This window comes from Malaclemys terrapin, chromosome 20 (genome assembly GCF_027887155.1).
Source record: "Malaclemys terrapin pileata isolate rMalTer1 chromosome 20, rMalTer1.hap1, whole genome shotgun sequence".
Lineage (NCBI taxonomy): Eukaryota > Metazoa > Chordata > Testudines > Emydidae > Malaclemys > Malaclemys terrapin.
This window is the reverse complement of record NC_071524.1, coordinates 5,030,046-5,042,333: the sequence shown is the minus strand read 5'-3', so window position 1 is coordinate 5,042,333 and position 12,288 is coordinate 5,030,046. Positions and strand designations below refer to the sequence as shown.

At 43.3% G+C, this 12,288-nt stretch overlaps 1 protein-coding gene and 1 pseudogene across 1 annotated transcript in view; one reads left to right on the top strand and one right to left on the bottom strand.

Annotated features, from left to right (window-relative positions):
- Positions 1–12,288, top strand: part of LOC128826342 (butyrophilin-like protein 2) — a 251,399-nt gene that overhangs the window by 120,229 nt on the left and 118,882 nt on the right. The window lies entirely within an intron of this gene.
- Positions 7,153–9,500, bottom strand: LOC128826345 (zinc-binding protein A33-like; annotated as a pseudogene).

The following is a 12,288-nucleotide window of genomic DNA, read 5'->3' as shown; positions in this document are numbered from 1 at the left end:
TCTTCTTTGGACCCTTTCCAATTTCTCCACATCTTTTTTAAAATGCGGCGCCCAGAACTGGACACAATACTCCAGCTGAGGCCTAACCAGAGCAGAGTAGAGCGGAAGAAGGACTTCTCGTGTCTTGCTCACAACACACCTGTTAATGCATCCCAGAATCATGTTTGCTTTTTTTGCAACAGCATCACACTGTTGACTCATATTTAGCTTGTGGTCCACTATAACCCCTAGATCCCTTTCTGCCGTACACCTTCCTAGACAGTCTTTTCCCATTCTGTATGTGTGAAATTGATTTTTCCTTCCTAAGTGGAGCACTTTGCATTTGTCTTTGTTAAACTTCATCCTGTTTACCTCAGCCCATTTCTCCAATTTGTCCAGATCATTTTGAATTATGACCCTGTCCTCCAAAGTAGTTGCAATCCCTCCCAGTTTGGTATCATCCGCAAACTTAATAAGCGTACTTTCTATGCCAATATCTAAGTCGTTGATGAAGATATTGAACAGAGCCGGTCCCAAAACAGATCCCTGCGGAACCCCACTCGTTACGCCTTTCCAGCAGGATTGGGAACCATTAATAACAACTCTCTGAGTACGGTTATCCAGCCAGTTATGCACCCACCTTATAGTAGCCCCATCTAATTTGTATTTGCCTAGTTTATCGATAAGAATATCATGCGAGACCGTATCAAATGCCTTACTAAAGTCTAGGTATACCACATCCACCGCTTCACCCTTATCCACAAGGCTCGTTATCCTATCAAAGAAAGCTATCAGATTGGTTTGACATGATTTGTTCTTCACAAATCCATGCTGGCTGTTCCCTATCACCTTACCACCTTCCAAGTGTTTGCAGATGATTTCCTTAATTACTTGCTCCATTATCTTCCCTGGCACAGAAGTTAAACTAACTGGTCTGTAGTTACCTGGGTTGTTTTTATTTCCCTTTTTATAGATGGGCACTATATTTGCCCTTTTCCAGTCTTCTGGAATCTCTCCTGTCTCCCATGACTTTCCAAAGATAATAGCTAGAGGCTCAGATACCTCCTCTATTAGCTCCTTGAGTATTCTAGGATGCATTTCATCAGGCCCGGGTGACTTGCAGGCATCTAACTTTTCTAAGTGATTTTTAACTTGTTCTTTTTTTATTTTATCCGCTAAACCTACCCCCTTCCCATTAGCATTCACTATGTTAGGCATTCCTTCAGACTTCTCGGTGAAGACCGAAACAAAGAAGTCATTAAGCATCTCTGCCATTTCCAAGTTTCCTGTTACTGTTTCTCCCTCTTCACTAAGCAGTGGGCCTACCCTGTCTTTGGTCTTCCTCTTGCTTCTAATGTATTGATAAAAAGTCTTCTTGTTTCCTTTTATTCCCGTAGCTAGTTTGAGCTCATTTTGTGCCTTTGCATTTCTAATCTTGCCCCTGCATTCCTGTGTTGTTTGCCTATATTCATCCTTTGTAATCTGTCCTAGTTTCCATTTTTTATATGACTCCTTTTTATTTTTTAGATCGTGCAAGATCTCGTGGTTAAGCCAAGGTGGTCTTTTGCCACATTTTCTATCTTTCCTAACCAGCGGAATAGCTTGCTTTTGGGCCCTTAATAGCGTCCCTTTGAAAAACTGCCAACTCTCCTCAGTTGTTTTTCCCCTCAGTCTTGATTCCCATGGGACCTTACCCATCAGCTCTCTGAGCTTCCCAAAATCTGCCTTCCTGAAATCCATTGTCTCTATTTTGCTGTTCTCCCTTCTACCCTTCCTTAGAATTGCAAACTCTATGATTTCATGATCACTTTCACCCAGGCTGCCTTCTACTTTCACATTCTCAACGAGTTCCTCCCTATTTGTTAAAATCAAGTCTAGAACAGTTTCCCCCCTAGTAGCTTTTTCAACCTTCTGAAATAAAAAGTTGTCTCCAATGCAGTCCAAGAATTTGTTGGATAGTCTAGGTGATACCATAATACACCTAAAGAAGAAGAAGAAGAAGAACAAAGTGCGCACGTCTTTGTTTCAATGTACTAAGCAAGATAGACTCATGATCAGGGGAGAATATTTCTCAATCCCTTGGGTGCAGGGATAGTGATCCATGTGATTTACTTGCCGAAGTAGAGACAGAGTCTCACAGGCTGGTATTTGACCATGTTTATTGGGCTTCACCCTCAAAATGCCACAGACAGATTCTCCAGAACACTCACCCTAGAAATCCAGCTGCACCTCATGGAGAACATTGTGTAAACACCTGCATGGCCGGAATCCTGATAAATCGTCACTCAATAGTTAATAGCCGTCTGTTTTCATGACTCACTATGTTGCCCAGTTATTTCAAAGAACAGTGTGCAGAACATGTGAAGAAGTCAGGTGTTACTTATGTTTTTATTAATTATTATTATCATTATTCTTTGTAGACTGCCAGCAGCATGATCTGTGCTTTTCAGAAAATTAAGACAAATATCATCTAAATTGACAATTTCCTGTTCCATGCAAAAAATAATGTTTAAGCAGAGACATTTGGCAACTTTGTTTTACTTAGTTTCATAATTTCTCTTTAGCCACTTGTATGCTTGTTTAGTATTTATGTAATCTGATTTTCTATTTCTATGTTGCAGTGATGGTTAATTTTTTGTGTATTTAAGAATTATGAAAAAAAAAACTTTTAATGTAAAAATGATAAAATTGAAAAAAAATGTTTGTGAAAATTGTTCCAGCTTTTTTCATGCATCTGTACTTTGAGGAGAGGACTACTTTTTATTGACTGTAAAAATGAAATGTGTTTTAAGGAGCAACTTGCAGTTAGATAGCGTGGAGTCACTTTGGATCATTGGTCTGTGAGGTGTTTGACGACAGGGATCACATGGGAAAAAGTCATGGGTGAAAAATGGACATGAATGTTCCAGTTGCAGATGGAGCAAAGAGGTGTGTAGGGAGTGAAAAGAAACTAAACTGGAGAGGTCAGACAGGAGCTGAAAATTAGGACAAGGATCTCAGCATTGTCGCAGAATGCAAGAGAAACTCAGTGAAAGAATATGGAGAGAAGGGTGGACTTAGAACAGCGGATAAACCTTATTAAGCAGCATTTTGGATGGATGGAAAGATGAGGGAGTCCAGTGAGAGTCTAGGAGGTTGCAGAGATGGATGTTGTAGTAGTCAAGCTGACAGCTGGATTTTGATGGTGTCAGTGGAGTAGAAATAGCCAATTTAACTGTGGTGGTACACTGGGCAGAATCTGACACCACCATCTACCAGTGTGGGAGAAAGATAAAGAGAAGGAAAGCTGTATGGTGGGGGATAGATTAAATATGGAGGTGATGTGGTTAATAAAGAAGGGATGAACAGAGCAGGGATTTTGAGAAAAGTTGGGTTGATTTTGCATAATATTAAGTTTGAATGGCTGGTGCTCAAACTCCAAAAAGTGATGTCTGCAAGGCAGTCAGAGATGTGTGACTGAATGAAAGGGAGAGATAAGGGGTAGGGAAATTCATCCATTAATCTTTGGCTAGCAGAAGTTGTGTGTTCAAATGATGTCCCACAGTGAGATAGCAACAGGGGAAGGTCAAAGCTGAGCCCTGAAGGATGCCAAAGGAGATCTCCGTCCAGTCTCCAATAGGGGGGTGATGATTATGAATTCTGTAAGTAGGCAGGTATGTATGATCGACTTCTCTATTGTGCTGACACATTTACTAATAATATCTATTCAGTGATTTAAAATAAAACAGAAATGTTAGTCATTCAAAGAAAAGATATGCTACCGTTCATTTTTAGAAAGCAGCTTTTTCTCATTTATAGATGAGCTGTGTCTGTCTACACTAAGCATTTTATTTACCTGATTAATTTGCCCTTGTCTCTGAATCTAAAATAATAAGCAAATCAAAAATAAAAACAAATGCATATTACTGGGGTAATGATTGGCTTTTGTTTAGGGAGTTCATAGATTCATACAGTCCAAGGCCAGAAGGGACCTTTTTGATGATGTAGTTTGACTTCTTGAACAACACAGGCCTTAGAACTTCCCCAAAATAGTTTCTGGGTTCCAAGTTATGAAATGGGTTGTAGTAGTTTATTCCAGGGTTAAACCTGCACCCAATCTTTGTAAAATAGATATGAAAATAGCTTCTAAAATAATAACCTAGGGAATTTAAAAACAAAGATCTCCATAAAAAATGATCTGTCTTCAATTTGCTGTATTTAATCTTGGAACTGTAAACTCTCATAACAACTTGATTGAGCCTGTTAACCAGACAGTTCTTCTGGAGGCACACATACACATGCACCAGACTAATGATTAACTATAAGAGTTTTTTGCATTTTCACCTAGGGTGCTCAGCACCAGTTTTTTCCAAAATAAATCGTATTTAAATCAATGTAGGATCTCAGGCAGAACATATTTGGTACGTGTTATGGCATTTATCAAATAAACATTATACTTTACAACTATATTTCTAATTTGGTTTCAAATCATTTGGTTACAAATCAAATCATTCATATTGTGTGGGCCAAATTCTGCTCTCCATAACACTGGTGTAAACCCAGTGTAAATTCACTGATTTAATACTTGAGCACAAAACAATTATTTTTACTATATCTGAATTTTTGGATAGTTCACTGTGTGTTTATGTATAACTGAGAGCAGGCCTTGTTTATAGAGCTGGTTACAAAATATTTTTAATTTCCAATGGGTAAAAACTGAATTTTGTTGAAAAAATCAAAAATTGAAAAATTTCAGAGAAAACCCAAAAGTTTTTATTTATTAGTGCTCAGTTTGTGTGACTACTATAAATTTTCCACAGAAAGTAAAAAAAAGTTTGAAAATAGTATTGTTTAGTCAAGAACCCAATTTTCTGAAGAATAGTTGATAAAAAATGTTTTACCCAACCAACCTGTTTGGCCCTTGTTGGAAAATGCAGCATTCCCAGGCTTTCAGAAACAGCTCACCTACAAACTTGGACATCACATCTACACATCTTCCACATGTTTGGTTTCTCATCCTCTCCTAGAACACAGGTCTTCTAACCCTCAGTATTGTGCCCTAACTAATAAACCACATGCATTAGAAACAGGATTTAGAACCTATCCTCTGAAATAATTTCTCATTGGTCATTAACCAGTCAACAAATATATCACTACAACACCCATGTGGACCAGTGCATGATAAATACAGCTGAATCTTACATTTTTGGGGGCAGCCTAGTGCTTGGCTAATGACAAATAAACTTCTTTGCCTCTGAATAGAGTTAGGAGTTTCATAATGTGATGGGGGAATGGGAGCATCCCATGAATAATATTGTCCAGTGAAAATGCTGTGTTGGAATTGGATATGGCATTAGAGTTGAGCCATTTCTCTGCACATTTGGGTAAATGAAGAGGTGAGTTGGGTTGCAGTGAGAAATAAATATATTAGACTCTATTAAAATTAATGAAACCTTAGATTTGTTATGCCTGTGATTTTCTCTTCATCCTGGCAATGATTAATTACTTCATTAAAATATGTCCAATACTGAACTTTGATTACCTCTTATTAAATAAGGTGTCTGTAGAAAAGTCAGTATCTGAATAGCTGTCATCCACTGGAATAAGGAATCCGTTGCTGGGCAGACATTCAAAATACCAATATGTGAACAAACTTCTCAAAAGGCAACATGCTGGGGCAGGTATTATGATGTTCTCCCAGGGCCTTGAAAGGCAAACACAGTTTGTTTCAATGTTATTTAATTTTTTTAAAAAGGGCAATACATTAGCCAGCAATGTTGTAATCCTCATTCCTATTGACTGGCCTTTCTATTTGTTACTGTAAACCCATCCAATTTATAGTTTCTTACAGAGGTTCGGAGTTCTGCCCATGTGCTGAACAGAGCAAAAAATCATTGTCAAGAAAATGTAGTAAATGTACATGGGTCAGATCCTTAACTTGGATCAATGGGGCTATATTTACACCAAAACACCCCTTTGCTTGAAACAACTTCCATATACCCTTCCTGCTTAAACCTCCCCATTGAGAGGGAGTACGAACATAAAAATTTTCAAAGCATATTCAGAAGAACCTGAAAATGGCAGTGAATTATCCTCCATGCTATTTCAGATCAAGATCTGATTGTAATTCCCTAATTAAATCAGGAGCTAGACTTGCAATCATCTATCTATCTGAGATTATTTTTTCACTCAAATGTGATTTCTTACATGCTCAGCAGGAAGCGATACCTGTTTTTTGCCTTTGAGGAATCTTTGAACCTTTAAAAATGCAGTTTATTACCATTGAAGTTTGTACTTTCAGTTTACACATTTTTATAGTTACACCTCTACCTCGATATAACGCTGTCCTCGGGAGCCAAAAAATCTTACCGTGTTATAGGTGAAACTGCGTTACATCAAACTTGCTTTGATCCACCGGAGTGTGCAGCCCCGCCCACCAGAGCACTGCTTTACCGCGTTATATTCGCATTCGTGTTATATCGGGTCACGTTATATCGGGGTAGAGGTGTATTTACTAACCAAATACAGTAGTAAAAATGAAAGTCATTTTACTTCAGAAAACAAGCAGGCAGCCAAGCTCACGTGTGATCTGAGTCTGTTACACCAGAATGCACAAAAAGAGACAGGTGTCTAAGTCCCTATTTTAGGCACCTAAGCCCTGGTTTCAGCACCGCTGTGATTTACTGCACCTCTTACACCCAACCAAAACCCTGCAGGTGTCTAAACTCACTTGGCACTTATGTTTCTGCAGGAAAAGTTCCCTCTGCCTCTATGTTCCTGCCTCTGGCCATGTTCACTGTGTCCTCCCTCTAGGCATGAAGAATCCGATCCTAAGCCCCAGAGTAATTCACAAACCAGGAGAAGATAGGCGGCTGACAGCCTAAGTTGTGTGCAGGGCCTGATTGGGTGGGTGTGCTCACAGGCTACCTAATGGATCAAGTCCCTCCAGTGAACTCATACAAAATAGCCAATGGGGTAGAAGTAGGGCAACCCTCATAACTGTACGCCCAATGGTTAGGGTACCCATCTGGGTTGTAGGAACCCCCTGGTTGAGGTCCCACATTCATCTGCAGGGCAGAAGGGACTTGAGCTGGGATCTGCCACCTCTCAAGTAAGTGCTGTAACCACTGATGTATGGGATAATCTGGTGTGAGTCTCCTTCAAGTTCTCCTGTTGAAGCTTGTCCACTGATGGCTAGTAATTATTGAGTAAGTGGAGTAGGGAGACTGGATCCTGTGGAGGATTTAAAGGAAAAGGAATTCTGATGGGGTGATTGTTAGTGGTTTCTGCTCTTTTGTGTTGTTTTTAGGACTGAGGAATGGGTCCTATAAGAATTTTTCAATAAACTCTGCTGGGATAGTTGCCATAAGGAACATCACTCCTGTATTATAAAATGAGATTTTCCCTCTTCCCTACCCAGACACACACCAATTGCTGAAAATGATGCATCCTTCTTGTCAACCTTAGAATTTTCTGTGCTTGAAAAAAGCTCTTCATGGGATCTCTGCAGAGACCAATATCACTCCTCAGGGAGTTTCCCTTCCTTCTCTCTTTTCATGCTCTCCCTCACAGCCTGCCTGAGCATGCCCAGCTCCCAGTCCACTTTGTCTCCCACCTCCCCTGCCCAGTACTGCCTCCCAGCTACATACCCCACCCTCCCAACCATGAGCAGGGCCCCAGAAGCTGTGGACCGCTCAGGAGACGCAGGTTCATGCCAGACACTTTCCCGATCCTTAGACACTTTGAGTTCTGGGTGTTTGCAATCCAGACTCAGAGTGATGGGAACTGGGAAGAGAAACTACACGTATGGCAGCGTGTAGGGTACACACACTGCACACACACACCCCAGCATGGGTACAAATAGCAATGTTGATGGTGAGGCACAGCTTAGGAGGAAAAGACATGCCAGAGCCTTAGGGTATATACCCTACAGGGCTCGGTACCTGCCCAGGCAATGCATCTCACATCTAGAGTGCTATGTTTAGAGTGTAGTGCCCAGCTGCCTCCCTGCTGCCAGAGCCCTTCCCTGCCACAGGGAATAGCTGCGACTATGCGGAAATGCTCTGGCAGCGGGAGGCAGCAGGGAAAGCCTCCAGCAGTCTCCACTGCTGGAGCCTTTCCCCACTGCCAGAGCCTTTCACTGCCACATGTACCTACACACCACAGTGTGGACACAGCCTGCATTTCACTGCAGAGTGCACCTAAGCGTATCCTACATACTGCCGCCAGTGTAGACAAGGCCTGAGAGTACGTTTGAGCAGCTTAGGCCTACTTAATGGCCAAAGGTTTCTTAGTGCTGATCTCCCAGGAAGAGCTTTTGACACAAGAAGCTGACTGGGTATTTGTTCCCCAGTGTCTGTAACCGTCACAGCTGAAGCGTTTGTATGAACCACAGTGTCAGGGAAAGTCTGCACGTTTTAAGATCAGAGGGTGCAGTAAACACCATCATCTCCTCTCATTAAATTATCACTCTCCGGGGGCTACATCACAGTGTCACTTGGACTCTCTCTCTCATGAACTCTTTAAGCTGAGAAATCTGGGCAGCCATTTTAAGTATAGACTGTGTGTGTGTGTGCAGTGTGTGTACCCTACACGCTGCCGTATGTGTAGACATAGCCTTGGATGGGCACAATATTTCCTCTTCTGACTGAAAATCACTGCGGCTGCCACTGCAAACCCCTGATAGGGTTATAGTCTGTGCAGTTGGCAGGACTCAATGTCTGAAACAGCATCTGCTTTCTCACACATCCCTCTCTCATATCAACTCCCCATTGGACACAAATGGGCCAGCTCCCCATCTAGTGTAAATCAGATCACACCTGAGGGACTGATTAGGCTTGATGGGCAACCCATGACTGAGGACAGAGCCCAGCTGGACAGGAGCAGGCAGGGCTGGTATAGGGCTGGGAAATTAGCAGTAGAAAGCAGTTACAGGGTGGAGGTCTGCAGTTACTCCCTGGGCTTAGAGAGGTAAAGGAAGAGACCCCAGGGGAGAGGAGAAGCCCGGGATCTGGGCCCTGAAGTAAGGATAACCTCATAGGGTGCTGGAGCGGAAGCCTGAGTGATGTGGACTAAGAAACGACTCAGGGAAATGGTGGCAAGGTTTGGGACTGTAGGGTCCTTGAGCTGGGGCCCGGATTCCCCTACCAGCCACAGGGGAAGTGGTATTGCCATAGATTGGAGGGCTGCCGAGAATGATACCCAGACAGCCAGTCCAGTGAGAACTTGATACCCTGGAAAGGGAAAGCTACAGTGACCTGGCCGGAGGGTCACACCAGGAAGAGGGAGCACTACAAGTCCTGGAGCATGAGAGGGGCCACAGAATGGACAAGAGATGGAAGGGGGCCTTAGACCGGGTGGAGTTATGCCCCATACAAGCCACAAGAAGGCGCCCCAGCAGTGAGTAGAGAACCCCATGCATAACTCCTAACACTTTCAACCTGCTTGGGGTTATTTCCTGTTTGTCACTGCCCCTGGGAGGAGACACAGAGACCGTCAGCGATGGCTGGAATATTGTCATGTTTAAATCTCATTGGCCCCATGGTGGCTTTTGCCTGACCTCACTGACCCTGTGTCCCTGGCATTCAGTAGGACTGAGATGAGGGTCAGCAGGGTCAACCCCCAGCCCATATATCCAAGCTAATGCTGCCAGTACTAGGGCTGGTTTGCTCCTGGGTCAGTGCAGCTAAACACCAGCCCTTTCTCAGGGGAGCATGTACAGCTACAATCCATCCCAATGGAGCTATTCACAAAGGAAGGACTGCTCAGGGCAAGGAAAGGGAGCAGAACCTGGCCTGCATTTTATGCTGGCTGCAGAGTGGAGACCCTGGGTACAAATCTATTCCCATTCTGCCATTGGTGTTGGTGAGAGAAGGGTTGTGGCCTCTGCAGAGAAGGCTGGTGTGACCCAAGGCTTCTTGATGCCAGCTGGCAGAGGACATAGGGGTACGCAGAGGTGGAGGGATCCCATGTGTTCACTAAAAGGGGTGATGCAAAATCATTGCAAGATGCAGGTACGGAAAATGTGTGAGGAGTTATGTATATATGGTGAAAATTATGTTCTCTAGGCCTTGTAGTTACAGGCAGGTCACTCAAGAGCAAACTTCTCCAGACAGGGGGTGGAAGACACATAACTCCCTGGTAGAGCACTGTGTATTGTATGTCATACAATACAAATCAATTAGCACATTGGAGAAAATTGTAATGAAGAGTTTTTCTTGACTTCAGAAGGAAATTTAGAGGAAGAGGTAAACAGCAGGGGAGGGAAGTCCCTGTTTTCAGGTGAAGATTGGATTGGGCCAAAAGAAACCTGATGAGGTTCAACAAGGACAAGTGCAGGGTCCTGCACTTAGGACGGAAGAATCCCATTCACTGTTACAGACTAGGGACTGAGTGGCTAGGCAGCAGTTCTGCAGAAAAGGACCTAGGGGTTACAGTGGATGAGAAGCTGGATATGAGTCAACAGTGTGCCCTTGTTGCCAAGAAGGCTAACAGCATTTTGGGCAGTATAAGTAGGGGCATTGCCAGCAGATCGAGGGATGTGATCATTCCCCTCTATTTGACATTGGTGAGGCCAATGTGTCCAGGTTTGGGCACTACAAGAAGGATGTGGAAAAATTGGAAAGAGTCCAGCAGAGGGCAACAAAACTGATTAGGGGGCTGGAGCACATGACTTATGAGGAGAGGCTGAGGGAACTGGGATTGTTTAGTCTGCAGAAGAGAAGAATGAGGGGGGAATTTGATAGCTGCTTTCAACTACCTGAAAGGGGGTTCCAAAGAGGATGGATCTAGACTGTTCTCAGTGGTACCTGATGACAGAACAAGGAGTAATGGTCTCAAGTTGCAGCAGGGGAGGTTTAGGTTGGATATTAGGAAAAAGTTTTTTCACTAGGAGGCTGGTGAAGCACTGGAATGGGTTACCTAGGGAGGTGGTGGAATCTCTTTCCTTAGAGGTTTTTAAGGTCAGGCTTGACAAAGCCCTGGCTGGGATGATTTAGTTGGCAATTGGTCCTGCTTTGAGCAGGGGGTTGGACTAGATGACCTCCTGAGATCCCTTCCAACCCTGATATTCTATGATTCTATGATTCTAAGATCAAAAGTCTGTTCTGATATCTGGTTGTGCAGACAGATAACCTGGCATCCTTCAGTCTGTGAGGACAAACTACCAGTGGGCTTGATTTTATGAAAGGGGAATCTTGGCCATTATGGTTAAAAATGTTGGGAAAGGACTTGGGGTCAGCTATCCTGTAGGACATAGGGGAACGTCCTGTGAGTTAAGTTTAGGCTTTAGAAAGTGGGTTATGATTTTTGTTTTATATGTAACTATTTGTTTCCAATATTCTTACTTACAATCATTTCAATCTCTATTCTTTGATGATAGATTTATTCTTGTTCTCACTCGCTGTATATCTCAGTGCTGTGTGTTAAGCAGAGTGGTGATCCTGAGTTGAATCTTGTAAGCTGGTGTGTGCTGCTCCTTTGGGAGGAGAGGATCTGTGTGTGTCCAATGGAACAGAGGCTGGACACTCGAGAAGGATACTCTGAGGACTCGGGGGTTGGCGTGAGCCTATCGCTAACCTGTACAGAGATAGTGAGGCCTGTGGAGGCCTGGAAGGCCGTGATTGAGTTCCCAGAGGCTGGAGGAATCAGGGAGCTGACCCACAGTGGATACAGACAAGACTCCTTCATGCTGAGGGAAGGTGGCAGCCAGGTGCCTCATATCCCTAGGAAGCGTCACAACTGACATTTAGACAGAGGTCTGCAACTGAGCTGTGGAAAGCTGTTTTAAAGAAGCAGTGCGGTGTTGTGGGTAAGGCTCTGAGCTGGGCCTTGGAAGGCCAGAATCCTATTCCTGGGCAAGTCACTTTTCTTTGCTGTGCCCTTATCTTCCCTCCCCCTCTATGTCTGTCATGTATCTCTAGACACTAAAGCCCAGATCCTCAAAGGCATTCAGGTGCCTAACTCCCACTGAAATTAATACCTTGGAGGTTCTGGGCCTAAGCTCTGTGTCCTTGTGCAGTGCCCAGCATAACAGGGCCCCATTTGGTTATAGCTTCCAGGAGTTACGAAAGTATAAATAACCAAAGTGACTGCAGCTGGACCCTGATATATTGAAGCTAAAATGCAGTGGCTCCTTTAACTCGGAACTGGTTTTGTAGCCCCTGCCTGGCAGTGAGTTATTGCCTGGACAGGCCTCCTAATAACAGACATTCAAGAGTGATGAAGTTGATGATTGAAGGAAAAATGACAGATAACATTTAATTAATATTGATAATTTATCCACAGACCCATCAGACAAAGTGCCGGTGCCGTGTGAATACTGCAAGATAG